We start from the raw sequence: 17608 nt of genomic DNA, 5'->3' as shown, positions 1-17608 counted from the left end.
TGATCCACGTCACGTTTTCAGTTTTGGCGGCAGTTCCTCATGTTTGTCTAGAAGTCTTCTCATCAGGGCTCTATAAATAGAGAACTACGGCAGATATGTAATATTTAATGCAGCCGAACCGTGTATTACAATGCCGTTATGTGATGACTTTCAAAGAGAAAAGCAAGCACACTCGGAATAAAATATTATTTTATTTAAAAAAAATGTTTTCGGTCTGTTTCCGGTATTTGTTTATGACGATGTGATGTGAGACTCGGTTGGAAAATTGAATAGGGGAAAATAACGTATCTATGCCACAATTTTAAATGCGGATTTTGTTAAACTAATACGTTTGCGCTGTGGACCAACACTATACATTGACGGGGAAGGGGGTAGCAATAAAGATAACACCATTAAACAGTTACACAACATAACAGAAATAATATCGATAGCAGCTTCCCTAGCAACCACCTTGGTAATAATGAAAATGTTGAATGGACACAATTTCCTGAAGTAATCTTCGTAATAACTAGCAAACTAAAGATCATGTACATCCACTGCACAGACAATCTGAAATAACAACTCATATTTCTTGTATCAAATGACATCAAAACGCAATTTACTGGCCAAACTAACCTTAAAATAGGCATTTTCCACTGAGAATAAAACGAATGTGGGCCATGTTTTTATTTTTCTGCAGGGAGAAATTTGAAGATCACTTGACATATTGGAAATTGGAAATGAATGTTGAAAAAAAACGTAGGGATGTTACAATTTCAGAGGCGTTTTTGTATAAATACTACGTCCCAAGTTGTGGACCAACGAGTTATTACACGTTTTTTTGTGAGACTGGGTTGGCTCCTCTGACCCTCGGTCCTGACGGACTCCAACTTGTGTTTATTAATCAAACAAATAAATAAACACAAGGATAATTATGTGTTATTGTTGAGTAAATAAAAGTGTGTGGTTTACAAAAAGAATACAAAATTAGAAGGAAAAAACTATGAAACAATACAGATTTCAGGATTCTGAGCCCCTACTCTCCCCATAACTGACGGCAACAAAAGTCCTACATTATTCAATTAAAATAAAGAAGTAAAAACAATAAGTGTGGCTTGATATTGAGTAAGAAAAAGGTTGATAAACGCTGTGAGAATGGATCTGCGGAGAGCATTTTGCCGCGATCCCAACTCCTCTATTACCAACCTTCAGGGAGCTCTAGTCAATGGGACGCCCTGCCCGTTGAAAACTGACTTCCAAGGGGTACGTAATAGAGTGGCGGGGAGGGGCCCTGACCGTCTGTCAATATGTGACGGGTTGGGAGTGCTCCACACATCTGCCGCCCAATTTACATTTATGGTAGTAGAATAATTTAATTTTCTCTGTTTGACATAGAGCGAAGAATACCAGATGAAGAAAACTATAAGAACTGGCTCAATCATAGATCTATGAAACAAAGACTTTTCATCGTGAACATAAGCTCCCTCAAAAAAAGACTCTTCTGTTTTTAGTGTATTATGTTACGGTTGCTGTCAAAGGTTGCTATGGAGCATTGTGTGTATGTTTGGATGACCTAAACTTCACTAAATGTACATGCACATTTCTGCCCTGGCATCAGACTCAACAGTGCATGGCAACAGGTTGTCCACATATCATAGAGCAGCCGGTGCAGGTGCCTCAGGTCAGAGAGGTTCTAGGGTCTCGGGGGGGGGGGTCACATAATCATTTTAGTGGCCGCTCTCCCTTCAGCTCTTCCCATGCCACCTGTCCTGCCTGTGGGAGGTTTGCAGTGCAGGCTGAGAGGGGTCAGAGGTCACCGGCTCTCCGGACACTTTTCAGGTTGGGGGTGGCGATGTGTGGAATGTCCTCACTGCAGCACCTCACAGTACTACAAAGGATGTATGCACCAGTAATTGTGCTGTTTTTGTGTAATAATAATAATTAATTAATAATATCGATTAAAAACAACCCATCCAAGTCATGTTGGCAGGGATGAATTCAGAAGGGGGGCCCAGCAGAAGCTGCATAATATGTCAAATATATTCAAAAGTCAATAATTTGACTATTGTCAACAGAACCTCTTTTTATACACCAAAGAAGCACAACTAAATCCATTTATATTTACATGAACAAATGCAAAATTAAAACTTCGCTAATCTGTATTCTATCATTTGTAACAATGAATCTAATGACTATGTTATATGTGAGAGGGTTCTCTCCTCAATTACATTTTCCTAACTTCAATTCCTCTCAGAAATACAGAGTATGTTAGCATCTTTCAGCTCATTCTTTTGGTTTTATGGTCCGTGGCTCTCATCAAGCTCATTTCCAGCAAGCAGCTTTTCAGTGGGAAGTTCTGATAAACTCATTGCACCTCCTCAGCTGCTATTAGCTGGTAGCAAGTTAGAAAGAGACAAAGAAGTTCTCAGGAGTTGGTGGAGAACAAAACAGGGAGTTACGTATTGTAACCCTACTTATATAAGCACAGGCGGAGCCCTCTACTGGACTCTATGGGTACTTCCTCTCATCAATGATACGCTAGCGTTCACACACTGAGTTTGTATAAACGTAGCCGGCCAATCAGGGCGAGCCTACCTGAATGCGTACGCCAGCACACAGTATATAAGGCGGCCACGCCTCCTGACTGTCATCCTACACCCTCTTCAGTGAGCGGCATAGGAAAGACAGGGCCCCTAGGTAGAGGGCTCCGCCTGTGCTTATATAACTAGGGTTACAATACGTAACCCCCCGTTATATATCACACAGGCTCCGCCCTCTACTGGACTCCATGGGTACAGTGGGTTGAGCCCTGATGGATAAACGCCCTGTCGTCCAACAACATCGACCCATCACACTGCCCCAGACCGGCCTTTGGTTAACATCCCAACTTCCTAACTTCCTCTCATCCGGTTGTGATTGTGGAGAAGTCGGGCGCAGCTTACTTGGCTGGTTAGAGCCTAATTGGTCTGAATAAGCCCATAGTTCCACCCTGCAGGTGCCAGCGCAAGTGACTATACACTGCGCACTACGTTTCCCAGGTCCCTAAGGAGCATGGGAAAACATAAGTGCATTATGTCCAGGGGGGGGTTCAGATACCTACTGACCCACAGCCCCCCGCCCCCCCCCCTCACCAGTCCCCTCACCAGTGCTCCAGCAAGCACAGAAAATGAAAAGGAGCCAGACATGTCCAAGAAATAAAACCTTATGAAGGGGCCTGGCGCAGACCAAGACGCCGCCATGCATATGGCCTCCACACTCATGCATCCTGTCAGGCATTTCTGGGATCGAGCTTTACCGGCCACACCATCCCAAAAGCACACAAACAGCTGTTCAGTGCGCCTAATGGAAGCTGTGCGCCCTACATAACATGCAAGCGCACACACCGGGCAGAGGAGGTTCAATTTAGCCTCCCTGTCCCCAGTATTGGGTGGAAGAATAAAGCCGTCTAACTGTATTGCCCTCGACCTGAACAAACTCCTTAGGTTCTTGGGAACAAAGGAGGGGTTCGGTCTGAGTGTCGCCCCCGAATCAAAAGGCAACTCGGGTGCACCGATAGAGCGGTCAGCTCGCATACTCTCTTGGCCGAAGTCAAGGCAAGCAGCAGAGCTGTTTTCAATGATTAGTGCCTCCAGGGAGGAGAGCTCCAGAGGCTCAAATGGTTCTGTGACCAGAGCCTCGAGCACCAACGGCAGATCCCATTGCGGGGTGGAGACATCCACCACTGGGCGCTGTCTCCTGACCCCCTGCAAAAGCGCCATAAGTGGTTGACTAAAGGCTGACCTGCCATCAAATCCCTCATGGCAGGACGAGATGGCTGCTGCATACACCTTAATTGTGGAATGAGCAAGCCCCCTTTCCACCAGTATCTGTAAATAGGACATAATAGAGCCCAACGTACATGATAGAGGCTCTAGACTCCTTTCTTCACACCACCGCTGGAATCCCAACCATTTCGTCCTGTAACAGGCTGTGGTGGATCCTGCTCTCGCAGCCTGGATAGTCAGAATAACTTTGTAAGACAGTCTCTCCCGTCTCAGCCTGTCCCTGTCAGGAGCCAAGCCTGGAGAGGTTGGCCCAGAGTGGGTAACGCCCCTATTGCACCTGCTTCCTGAGCAGGGTATATGCAGGAATCCTGAAGTCAAATTTAATACCTTTTAAGACCTTTTTTAAGACCCTTTCCATACATTTTAAGACCTTATCGCAACTTTGAGTTCTAACCGGTTACATTGGCAACACACTTTACTATATTGATTGTAAGATAGCAAAACTAAACAGAGTGCAGACAGACTACTGAAGCCTCCTTTCCACATGAACTTCAACCTCTCTGTGAAGGTCAGGTTTAATGCAGTATGCTGCTTTTTTGCTTCTGTAGACTCTGTGCTCTTTCATTCCAGTAAAACTCCTCAGAAACCATTAGAAACCAGTATTTGACCAATAAACAAAACAATTGACAAAACTTTGAACTATGAAATATGTTAAACTTTGGTGAGCTTCAGCAGGGTAATGCCATATAGGAGCTCCCTCACAAATACCCAGGGGTTAAATTGGGCTGGGGCTGTCCGGGGCTAAGCCCTGGCACATAGGACGATGCTCTGACGTCATCACCCTCACACATTTGTCATATGTTTACAAAAAAGGATATATATGTTAAGACTTTTCTCGTTCTTAATATAGACTATATATTTAGGGTCTATATGTGTTGACAAATAATTAAAATAGCAGATCTCTGTGACCGGATATAGTTTGGCTTAGACTCCGGCCCCACAAGGACGCACACGGTAAAACGCATACGCAAGCGCAAAAAAGGCTTCCGTTCACACGCATTCGATTCATTAACGTGTCCGTTCACACTAGACCGCTGGAAATGCTGGAAACGATGTAGTACATATGTCAGGCCTGTAAGTGGCGCTGCTGCCGCCCGAAATACACCAAAAGCAGCGAAGAAGACCCCGAAGCATGGTTGCCATGGTTGCCCTTCTGTTTATTCTCCGCGGTGGACGGCGTGTTCTCCTGCTGTATCTCTCAGGTAGTCCACCGGCAGATGAAAAACACCCACCTCTCCGCCTCTTCCAAGGAACGAGGGGACCGTGCGGCAGTTTCCGTAAAAAAAATGTTCCGCCGGTCAACATGTCCGTTAAAGTTTAAATCTTCCGTACACAATTAGAAAAGTGCCGGTCAGATGTCTTCTTTGTTATTTATTGAGCTTTAAAACAAATTGATAACGACTCTGTTCTCTGTATAATAATATAATAATATTTAATAAACGGTGACTGCCTCTCTTTTCCTCCCCCTCTTCTGACAGCCCAGCAGCAGCAGGAGACGTGGGGAGAGGGAGGCGGGCTATTTCATCGTTATCAGAAAATGATCATATTGGGCACACACTGAGCCGTTGGACCCCCAGAGCGTTGCGTATGCCGGTCTACCCACCTTGGGACCCGTTACCGTAGTCGTTTAGTCTCCCCCCTCGCCCCCCCCCCCCCCACACACACACACACACACACACACACACAGAGCGGAGCAAGGCAACGAAACTTAAAATAATAAGCAGCATTTTACGGCGCGCTATGCATGGGGCCGCCTTGTGGGGTTTCCCGACATGTCGTTTCAGTAAATTAAAGGGTGTCTCATGTTGTCGTTGCTGTGAACCTTCTTAATACCTTGGAAAATGCCGTTTAATACTTTTTAATAGCCTTAATTTTCGCTAAATTGATTTATCAACTTTTAATACTTTTTAAGACCCCGCGGACACCCTGCTGAGACAACGCCCCCCAGACCTGAGGAACCGTCCAGGGCTGGCCCACCATCATCTGTGTCACCTCTGCGTACCAGGGCACCGAGCGGCAACCTGGGGCTAACAGGATGACGGACAATCGTTCTTGTGTCACCCTCTCCAGGAGGGGGAGAATGAGACGCAGCGGTGGAAAGGCGTAGAGCAGCTTTCTTGGCCATGGCTTGTGTGCAATCACGTCCACCCCCAGGGTTGGATTGTTCTGGCGAGCCAGGGAAAACCATAGGGTACAGTGGCTGTTACGCCGGTTGGCGAACAGGTCCACCTCCGCTTTCCCGAACTGGGCCCTGATCTGCTTCACCACCTCCGGGTGAAGCAACTGTGGTGCGGTTGTCGCTCCTCACCAGCACATGTTTGCCCTGTAGTAAAGGTTTGAAGTGCTGTAGGACCAACATTACTGCCCGCAGCTCTAGAAGGTTGATGTGCTGAGTCTCTGTCAGAGGCCAGCCACCACCTATAGCTCTCTCCATGCAGGTCCCCCAGTAGTAACACGAGATGAGCAGCCGCCATGAGATCCAGAGTCTGCATGATGGTCAAAGCTGTCACCGTTGCCCCCTGTCGCAGTCTGCAAACTGCCTGAAGCAGGGATGCCTGTCTGCTCTCTGACAGGGTGGCACGTAATCTGCCTGCATCGAGCAAAATCCCCAGACACTCCACCTGCTGGTGAGGTATGGGACTGCTCTTCTTCCAATTGACCGCAATCCACTTGGATCAATTGGGCTGTGTTTGCCCCTTCCCTGGACCTGGCCATGACTATGAGGTCGTATTAGAAAACCCTCATGCCATGGTCGCGAAGCGGCTGAAGCGCTGTGGCCACACATTTGCTGAACGTGCGTGGGGATAGGGAGTAGCCAAACGGTAGTCTGTTGTACTCCTAGGCTACCCCCTGGAAGGCAAAACACAAATACTTTCTGTGCTTTGGAGCAATTTCGACATGAAAGTAAGCATCCTTCAGGTCGATGGTTGTGAACCCATCGCCCGGCTGCCCTAGTTCCAGTAACTGGTTTACATATGGAACTTTTCGCAGGCAATGTGCTGATTCTGTCACGATCTGTCTGTGTTTTGTTTTGTCTTGTCTTTTTCTTTCTTTGGTTTCCTGTTTTATTTTGAAAAGTGTTCACCCCCTGTCTTGCCTGTTGCTTTCTGTCTGTGTTCCCTCCTGTCTGATTACCCGATTGTGTTCACCTTGTGCCCCTGTGTTTTCTCCTCCCTCCTCACCTGTCTCTTGTTTCTTTGGTTAGTCTTGTGTGTATTTAAGTTCTGGTTTTTTGTCTGTCTTTGTTAGTTCCTTGTGTGTCTTGACTGTGTTCACGGGGAAGAGTTCTGTTGTGTTTCCATTTGACCTTGGAATAAAGGTGTTTTTTCTGTGAAATCTGCATTTGGGTCCTGCCTGCTTCGCTCAACCCGTACAGAAGGAACTAACCAAGAATGGACCCAGCAGACAGCTTGTACGAGGTGACGTACAATTTAACATGCTTGAGGAATGACTTTCAATATGCTTCCAGTTTCGGCTCCAGTTCCGGCCCCAGCAGCCATGGTTCCAGACCCAGTTCTGGCCCCAGCAGCCATGGTTCCAGCCTCAGTTCTGGCCCCAGCAGCCGTGGTTCCGGCTCCAGTTTCTGCTCCATTACTGGCTACCCGGCTGACGCCAGCCACCCTGTTATGTCGGTGATCCGGCCCACTCCAGCTCCCCATGTCCTGTCAACGTACCGGCTGACTCCAGCACCTTGTCTCCTGTTGGCTCTCCGGCCGAGGCCAGCTCCCCGTGTCCTGTCGGCTTACTGACCGACTCCAGCTCCCCGTGTCCTGTCGGCTTACCGACCGACACGAGTTCCCTCTCAAGTCACCTCTCAAGTTCCTTCTCAGGTCATCTCTCGAGTCTCTTCTCGAGTCTCCTCTCGAGTCCCCTCTCGAGTCCCCTCTCGAGTCCCCTCTCATGTCACCTCTTGAGTTCCCTCTCGAGTCCCCTTTCGAGTCTCTTCTCGAGTCCCCTCTCGAGTCCCCTCTCGAGTCCCCTCTCGAGTCACCTCTCGAGTCTCTTCTCGAGTCCCCTCTCGAGTCACCTCTCGAGTCTCTTCTCGAGTCCCCTCTCGAGTCCCCTCTCGAGTCACCTCTCGAGTCACCTCTCGAGTCTCCTCTCGAGTCCCCTCTCGTGTTCCCTCTCGAGTCTCCTCTCGAGTCTCCTCCTGAGTCCACTCTCAAGTCCCTACCCAATGTCCTGGTCCGTTGGAGGTCCCGCCGACTACTCGTCTGCCGGGGGTCCTGCCAACCCTATGTCCTGTGCCGTTGGAGGTCCAGCCGACACCTGTTTCGTCGGGGGTCCTGCCAACTCCATGTCCTGTGTCGTTGGGGGTTCCGCTGAGAGTCCTGCCAACCCAATGTCCTGTTCCGTTGGGGGTTCCGTTGGGAGTCCTGCCAACTCCGTGCCCTGACCTGTTGGGGGTCCCGCAGACACTTGTCCCGTCGGGGGTCCCACCAACAACTTTTTCGTTGGGGGTCCAGCCGACACCTGCTCCGCCTGATTTCCTGCCAACACCAGATCCTGTCCTGTTGGGGGTCCCGCGGAAACCTGCTCCGCCGGGTTTCCTGCCAACACCATATCTTGTCCTGTTGGGGGTCCCGCCGACACCTGCTCCGCGGGTTTCCTGCCAACACCATATCATGTCCTGTTGGGGGTTCCGCCGACCCGTGCTCCGCCGGGTTTCCTGCCAACACCATGTCCTGTCCTGTTTGGGGTCCCATCAACACCAGCCCTTGCTCCGTCGTGGGTCCCACTGACACCAGCCCATGTTCCGTCCAGGGTCCCGTCCACGCCTGACCCGCCAGGGGTTCCACCAGCTCCTGCCGTCCGCCTGAGACCTCAACCACGAACTCTGCCTTGCCCCCGGGCCGTCCGCCCGAGTCCCCCTTCTTGGCTTCTGCTTTTCCCCCGGGCCGTCCGACCGAGTCCCCCTTCTCTGCTTCTGCTTTGCCCCGGGATGTCCGTCTTTGTTAGTTCCTTGTGTGTCTTGACTGTGTTCACGGGGAAGAGTTCTGTTTTGTTTCCATTTGACCTTGGAATAAAGGTGTTTTTTCTGTGAAATCTGCATTTGGGTCCTGCCTGCTTCGCTCAACCCTGACAGATTCAGGCTGCGAAGATCCAGAATGGGTCTGAATTCTCCTGTCTTCTTGGGAACATAATGCCGTTTTCACACAGACTGTGAAATGCATCAATCGGAGCTATTACACTAGAAGAGGTGTGTTTTCTGACAACAACACGCCGGCCATAATGTCCCTACACACGCATAGCGCTTTGACAGCACTTCCTGCGGTTTATCAAACTGACATGCGCGCACCCACTGGCTGCCTCCTTTACTGGAGTTACAACTGGGACGGCGAGTGGGGAATTGTGTCTCATAAGGGGTGCCCAATTAACATTGTATGAAACGGATCTTGCTGATTTCAACCAGACATTATGGGGAAATTTGGAATTGTGGAGAGAGATGACTCTTACTCTGGGATAAATGCAATCGTTTTTATTGAATGCATTTTTCACACACACATCGTCCTGTAACAGGGCGTGGCCGTCTTATATACTGTGTGCCGGCGCGCGCATTCAAGTAGGCTCGCCCTGAATGACTCGCCCTGATACGTTTATACAAAGTCAGTGTGTGAACGCTCGCTAGAGGGCGGAGCCTGTGTGAGATATAACAGAGCTAAAAGGAGAGTGACTGCTGGACAGATTCATCAGGAAGACACAAGCACGACCCTGAAAGCCTGTTTATGTTGCTCTGGGCCTACAAGATGTTTTAATAGGCAATGCATTTCTGAATGTCTCTGTTCTACAGAATCATTTTTAGCAATTACCAAATCCCATTTCTAGACTACCTCCCAAATATTTGTCTATTTGGATAACAATGGTCCATAGTTGGCCTAACTATAATACCATGTTCATGAGAAGTGTCTCAAGTGGATAATGCAGGGGGAGGCCTTCAGCTACACATCACACCTTGAAACAACTTAAAGAAGTCAGGTCAGGGCTTTTCTTTGAACAGGGGAAAATATTAAAATGTGTATTGACAATACTAATTTATGTCTTTTTAAGTGTACTGTAGGTGTCTTGCTGCTCTGTGGGCAACACACTCTCACTCCCTAAACGTCCAGGAGCGACGCTTGGTTAGGGACCCCGTGGCGTGCAGTTGGGACGCGCCAAGTCTCCTTCAGCTTCCTAAACGGACACAAAGAGCTTTCAACTGATTGCAATGTATTCCCATCAATGGCGGTATTTGACGTTCATGGAAGCACCCCATCCATTTATGTCGGCAGCTCTTAAAGGCAATGTGCAATCCATTCCCATTGGATAACGGATAATTGTACACCCGGAAGTAAGTATTCTCCTTACTGTCGATTGATTTGACAGTGATATCTGCACTACTCATCAACTCAAAAACACCAGATTATCTTTGTTAATTAAACGACATTGATAGGTTTAAATTGTGTACAATGCTTTTGTGTTTTTCCCCTTCAATTCTGAGAAACAACTTGTTTTCTCTGAAATGTGGAGCGCCAAAGAGACTACACTCTCCCCAGCTATTGTTGTGACGACGCCTGTCCGCTTTGACAAACCTCGTGATAAGTCAACAAGCTCTGTGATTGGATGAATTATAAATTCATACAAAAAAAGTCCAACCCTGTCTCCTAAAAATGACGTTCCCACGGAACTAAACCGCATTCTCAATTACTTTTAGCTACACTGAAAAAATAAATAAATGCAACACTTTTGTTTTTGCTCCCATTTTTCATGAGATGAACTCAAAGATCTAAAATATTTTCTATATACACAAAATAAACATTTCTCTCAAATATTGTTCACAAATCTGAAAAATCTGTGATAGTGAGTACTTCTCCTTTGCCGAGATAATCCATCCCACCTCAGAGGTGTGGCATATCAGTCGCCTTGATACGTTTATACAAAGTCAGTGTGTGAACGCTCGCTAGAGGGCGGAGCCTCTGTGAGATATAACAGAGCTAAAAGGAGAGTGACTGCTGGACAGATTCATCAGGAAGACACAAGCACGACCCTGAATGCCTGTTTATGTTGCTCTGGGCCTACAAGATGTTTTAATAGGCAATGAATTTCTGAATGTCTCTGTTCTCCACAATAATTTTTAGCAATTACCAAATCCCATTTCTAGACTACCTCCCAACTATTTGTCTATTAGGATAACAATGGTCCATAGTTGGCCTAACTATAATACCATGTTCATGAGAAGTGTCTCAAGTGGATAATGCAGGGGGACGCCTTCAGCTACACATCACACCTTGAAACAACTTAAAGAAGTCAGGTCAGGGCTTTTCTTTGAACAGGGCAAAATATTAAAATGTGTATTGACAATACTCATTTATGTATTTTTAAGTGTACTGTAAGTGTCTTGCTACTCTGTGGGCAACACACTCTCACTCCCTAAACGTCCAGGAGCGACGCTTGGTCAGGGACCCCGTGGCGTGCAGTTGGGACACGCCGAGTCTCCTTCAGCTTCATAAACGGACACAAAGAGCTTTCAACTGATTGCAATGTAGTCCCATCAACGGCGGTATTTGACGCTCATGGAAGCGCCCCATCCATTTATGTCGGCAGCTCTTAAAGGCAATGTGAGCGCCCATTCCCATTGGATAACGGATAATTGTACACCCGGAAGTAAGCATTCTCCTTACTGTCGATTGATTTGACAATGATATCTGCACTACTCATCAACTCAAAAACACCAGATTATCTTTGTTGATTAAACGACATTGATAGGTTTAAATTGTGTACAATGCTTTTGTGTTTTTCCCCTTCAATTCTGAGAAACAACTTGTTTTCTCTGAAATGTGGAGCGTCAAAGAGACTACACTACCCACAAACCCCAGCTATTGTTGTGACTTCGCCTGTCCGCTTTACGCCAACCCCCGTGATTAATCTTCAAGCTCTGGGATTGGATGTTGGAGTGGCAGTGCGCCAAGGTTACGCCGAGCGTTAAGCAGACTATTCAAAACTGGACTTGAACACCCCCCGAGAACTACATATGATGGCTATTGTGTTTCGCAACATGTTCTCTATGGCACGTCTCTACTGGGAATTGTAGTTTTAAAAGACGTTTTCGTTTTTCCCAAAATTAGAAGTTGTCAGTATTAAACTGTGTACAGCCCTGGAGGTTTAGGCGATAGGAAAGAAATTGGTGTGTACACATTTAAAACATATAATTACTAAATGGGTGAACATCGCTTGTATCCATAATGCGCAGCATTAATATATACCCACAGCTCATTGTTACTTTGTAATTCTACTCCACTACAATTCAGAGGATAACCTGGTATTTTTACTCCACTACATTTATTTTAGTTACTTTGCAGATTCTGATTAATGATGTGAAATATAAACAACCCTTAAATCAGACTTTAGTGACACCTGAGTCAAATTCAGGGAAAGGTGATTGTCAAGTGCCAACAATCAGGAGAGATATTTGATAGTTGGTGCTTGAGAAGACTAAACATTTATCTACAGATCCCTATAAAGTATATTCATTACTCGTTATTCTCCGCTAATAGTTAATTAAAAACTGTGTATAATTGCTATTTTGCACATCCCTTTCAAGATTTCAAGATTTTCTAAGGTTCATTGACATATCATATACACAACTACAGTGTAGTTATGCAAGTAATGAAAAACTTGGGTCACAGGTTCCTCAACAGTGCATTACAAGACATCTATCAATATGTGTGTACCTCCACCATTAAACTGTCATATTCTGCACATTTCTTATACTATTTACATACATAAGAGTATAATTAATGTGTATAATATCAGTTAAAATAAGTGCTTCAACATAGTTAACATTGCAGGAAAGCAATATATTAGACGTTAAGTACTTTATCAGGCTTAATATTTATCTGTAGATAGATACCCCCAAATCTTTTTTCTTATTTGAAAGAAGACATTAACCTAAAGCATTCTTTAATGTGTTAATAAAGGTTAATTCGTTGTTCTGCTTTGCACATCCTCATATCAATATCTTTCTACATCCAGCACTAAACTATTTTATTGTAGAGATCACTTACAGTATCTTCTTGATTTTTTATATTCTATTTTTCTATCATTGACCTTCTACTTTCCCCTTATGAAAGTGTGTACTCTTAATATTCTTTTCATCAAATAACATTATTCAACAAAAATAACATTATTCAACAAAAATAATTCAATAACGTGCTTTAACCACTAGGCGGTGCACACAAGGTACACACAGCATACTAATAATAACTTTCTATTATTAGTGTAGGACACTTATGTATGTATAACATCTGAAGATATGTAGTTTTATTCCTGTTTTTACATAATTGTGTGTGTTAGGTTTAGGTTTAGGGTTAGGGTTAGGGTTAGGGTAATGTTGTGAATCGAGTGGCCTGTGTTCGTCGTCCATAAAATACGCCTGCCCATACCATAACCCCACCACCACCATGGGCCACTCGATTCACAACATTACCCTAACCCTAACCCTCACACCAGATACTGACTGGTTTTCGGATCCCCCCAGACCCCCCCAATAAAGTAAAAATGCACGTTTCAGAGTGGCCTTTTATTGTGGCCAGCCTAAGGCACACCTGTGCAATAATCATGCTGTCTAATCAGCATCTTGATATGCCACACCTGTGAGGTGGGATGGATTATCTCAGCAAAGGAGAAGTACTCACTATCACAGATTTTTTCAGATTTGTGAACAATATTTGAGAGAAATTGTTATTTTGTGTATATAGAAAATGTTTTAGATCTTTGAGTTCATCTCATGAAAAATGGGAGCAAAAACAAAAGTGTTGCATTTATATTTTTGTTCAGTGTAGCTAAACGTAATTGAGAATGCGGTTTAGTTCCGTGGAAACTTCATTTTTAGGAGACAGGGTTGGACTTTTTTTGTATGAATTTATAATTCATCCAATCACAGAGCTTGTTGACTTATCACGAGGTTTGTTAAAAAGGACAGGCGTCGTCACAACAATAGCTGGGGAGAGTGTAGTCCCTTTAGCGCTCCACATTTCAGAGAAAACAAGTTGTTTCTCAGAATTGAAGGGGAAAAACACAAAAGCATTGTACACAATTTAGACCTATCAATGTCGTTTAATTAACAAAGGTAATCTGGTGTTTTTGAGTTGATGGGTAGTGGAGATATCACTGTCAAATCAATCGACAGTAACTACTGTAATACTTATTTCCGGGTTTACAATTCTCCATTATCCAATGGGAATGGACGCTCACATTGCCTTTAAGAGCTGCCGACATAAACGGGTGCGGTGCTTCCATGAGCGTCAAATACTGCCGCCGATGGGAATACATTGCAATCAGTTGAAAGCTCTTTGCGTCCGTTTATGAAGCTGAAGGAGCCTCGGCGCGTCACAACTGCATGCCACAGGGTCCCTGACCAAGCGTTGCTCCTGGACGTTTAGGGAGTGAGTGTGTTGCTGTGGGAGGGGTCAGTATGCACCGGAAGTGGGGACTCGAGTCACATGACTTGACTCGAGTCAGACTCGAGTCGCATATTTTTGGACTTGAGACTTGCTTGACTAACATTGATAAAAGACTTGATTTGACTTGGAATTCATGACTTGAGACTTGACTTAAAGAGCCTGTGACACGAACCCAACAACTGTTGTGCAATGAAATAGTGGGCTACTAGTAATCTCGAACCGTTAGTTTAAAAAAGAAAAAGCGATACCGTTCAGATAAATATCAATAATTTCGAACATCGCGAGAAAATTCCTTCGACTCATTTTGAGGTTTTGGGGGAAGCCGGAAGTGACGTCAATGCGGGAACGCTTCACTGTGCGGCGAGAGAGCCAAACACGGACAAAGTGTGTTGTCATGCGTGGAAATGGTGAATTACTGAGTTTAGGCACGTTAATAACGTTTTAATGAAGTTGACTACAGTATATTCATATTTGTCAGTGCTTTCATGTCAATTCGGCGAACATAAACATAAATGATCGTGGTGAAGATGATGATTAAATTAGGATTAAAAATCGGTAGTGAGAGCTGCTGAATTTCCTCCCTTCGGATGTAAAAACAAATCGATTATTTTTGTAAACTCAAGTGGATGAAACTACATTTATTAGTGCTTTCATGTCAATTTCGGCGAACATATGATACATTAAATGACCGTGAGGATGATGATGTAAAAATCTTTTGTTTGAGCCGGTCTGCATTTCCTGATGAGAAAACAAACCTTAGATTTTTGTAGTTGCAGTCAGTGGTGTAGTGGGCGTTGGACGCGGGGGTACGCCGTACCCCTACTTATTTGAAGCATGATTTCTTTTTTAAATAGTCTAATACATCTAAAATCATTGCCAGTGTTATCAGTTGCAAGTGTGTGTTTGTTGTAATAATGACGAAAACATAATAGGCAGATTTCACAGTAATTATAATAAAAACGTAGCTCAAGCATTTATGCAACTTGATTTGAAGCGTGTGTGAGGGGCAGAACTGTGTGTTTAGGGTGACCAGGTGTCCCGCACTGTGCGGGACTGCACACCAGTGTTGGGCAAGTTACTTCCAAAATGTAATATATTACATATTACTCATTACTCTCTTTTGAAAGTAATACGTTACATTACAATATTACTGTCTCTGAAATGTAATGAGTTACACTACTTTAGTTACTTTTTAGTTACTTTCACCAAAATAACCGCAAAAGAATAGCTAGGTATTTTAAATGCTAAAATGTAGTTTAGTGCAGCTCATTATGCATCCAGTGAAGGGCGATGTGGTAGCATAACAACTGTGTAGGCTCTTAAGGCTACTAACAAATTGTATTACAGGGCTTCGTTGAATACTCGATTCTGATTGTAAATTCTTAACATGTGACATGTTGTTAATACAGCAGTACAGACCGCTGTCAAGGACTATAATGAAGGTTAACATATTGTAAATCAAGGCAAATATTATTTAAACCATGCTCATGGTTTGAAATGGCAAACATTGAAAGGCAAAAGTATTATTAAAACCATGTAGCCTACTACATCATCACCTTGGTCCCATCATATACGATGGGAAGAGAATATTTACTGTGCTTGAAAACTGGTATCACATCATTATGTGAGGTTGACTTTGTGACCTGGAGAACATTTCAGCTGCAACATCAGCTCGTTGATAATAAGCTTGGGATATGAGATATTTGTGTAGCCATTCGTGGTGAAGGCATCTGTGCTATTGTCATACTTGCCAACCTTTAGACCTCAGAAATCGGGAGCATTTCAAAATGCAAAATTGGAGGGGGGGGGGGGGGGGGGGGGCGGTGCTAGTGGATCGCCGGAGCTGTTAGATTAACATTAACATGCTTATTGTAGTTGTAAATGCACTGCCTTGCGGCCTGTAGCACCATCCTTGATGGAGCATATGTGTGGGTTGGACCTGTATTTTACAGGAAAGGAGTGAGCAGAGAGTAGAGTAGTTGTTGATTCTTGTTCTGTTTTCTGTGAATATCTGCCTCACCCTCTCAGACTTTGAGTTGCGCGCGCTACTAAAGAGACGTGTTACCATGGAAACCAAACAATGGTGTAGCTGTATTAAAGTCGGAGTGGAAACAGTCGTGTTTAAATCAGATTTTGTCAGAAATCGGGAGAAATGCGGGAGAAATATGACCCCGGGAGGAAACCGGGAGAGGGCAATGAAATCGGGAGTCTCCCGCGAAAATCGGGAGGGTTGACAAGTATGGCTATTGTATGCATTATTTTTGACCCAACATTTCTACAGGCATGTCAGAATATGGTACTATTTTCACATGAATATTCTAGCCATTGTCTATTTTTATACCACAAGCTGCAAAATGACCGCCTTACCCCACTGTACAGGCGGGTAGTTGTTTAGATATACCTGGCACCTGCGGGCCGCAGAGGGGCGGCGTAGTTTCGGGCGACGAAGACTGCTGCTCCGGGGCTGGTGAGTCAGGCGGGAGTAAGCTAGTGTCCACAATGGAGGGTAACGTGATGTCCGCATCTGACCTGTTGCTACTGTCTGCAGTAGATGCAGTGTTGCTGGCGTTTAGTGATGGTTGCTTTAACCATTTTCGTATAAATGATTATCCACAGATCAGATGTGTGTCACTGCTGTGGAAGCACTTTGGAAATGATGCATGCGCAGCGGAGCAGGTCACGCGCACCTGACACAATTTGTTGTTAGTATTTTTCGCTACGTTCTCTTTTTTGAATGGTTGCATAACGTTCAACTTCCCCGAAGATCTCGACGCGAAGCCTGAAGGGTAAACACCAGGTTTACTAATCGACCCGCACAATTTGTCCGGTGTTGGAATGTCTCGCTATGTTAATACATTTCTTAAAAAACAAAACACCATTTAATTTCGGGTTAAAATGTGTTGTAACTGCGTTACTGAGCATTGTAACGGGTAATATATTACCCACATTTCATTAGTAATGCGTTACATTACTTCGTTACAGCAAAAAGTAATATATTACTGTAACTCCGTTACTTTTGTAATGCGTTACACCCAACACTGCTGCACACACAGCATTTTTATTATTTGTCCCGCGTCCCACACATTGAGACTATGTCCCGCATTTGAGTGATAGTCGCGCAGAAAGGCCGGATCGGTTCACTGACAGCCGGCACCGCCCTTTATTGTCTAAACGGCATCATGTAAGTTAAGCTGACAGGCTGCTGTGTGCGCCATCGTGCGTTTACATGCAGATGCTGGGATTCTGAACGGTGCAGCTGGAGCGCTGTGCCCGGATTGACGTCACCCATAATTTGGCGGGACTTGAAGAATCCCCGAGAAGATCCAGGAAATGGTCAACATTGAAGGGCAGATTAATGGTTATCAA

The 17608-nt window shown here is 45.1% G+C and overlaps 1 long non-coding RNA gene across 1 annotated transcript in view; it reads right to left on the bottom strand.

Moving 5' to 3' along the window:
- The window catches only part of LOC307030007, a 45778-nt gene extending 28825 nt beyond the window's left edge, over positions 1-16953 (bottom strand). The window contains exon 1 of the long non-coding RNA XR_013805472.1: positions 16644-16953. This is a non-coding gene — a long non-coding RNA (uncharacterized lncRNA). The remainder of the gene's footprint in view (positions 1-16643) is intronic.
- Between the last annotated feature and the right edge of the window lie 655 nt (positions 16954-17608).

The sequence above is a fragment of the Notothenia rossii genome (assembly GCF_949606895.1).
Source record: "Notothenia rossii genome assembly, chromosome: 2".
Taxonomy (NCBI): Eukaryota; Metazoa; Chordata; class Actinopteri; order Perciformes; family Nototheniidae; genus Notothenia; species Notothenia rossii.
This window is presented reverse-complemented; position numbering and strand designations above follow the sequence as displayed.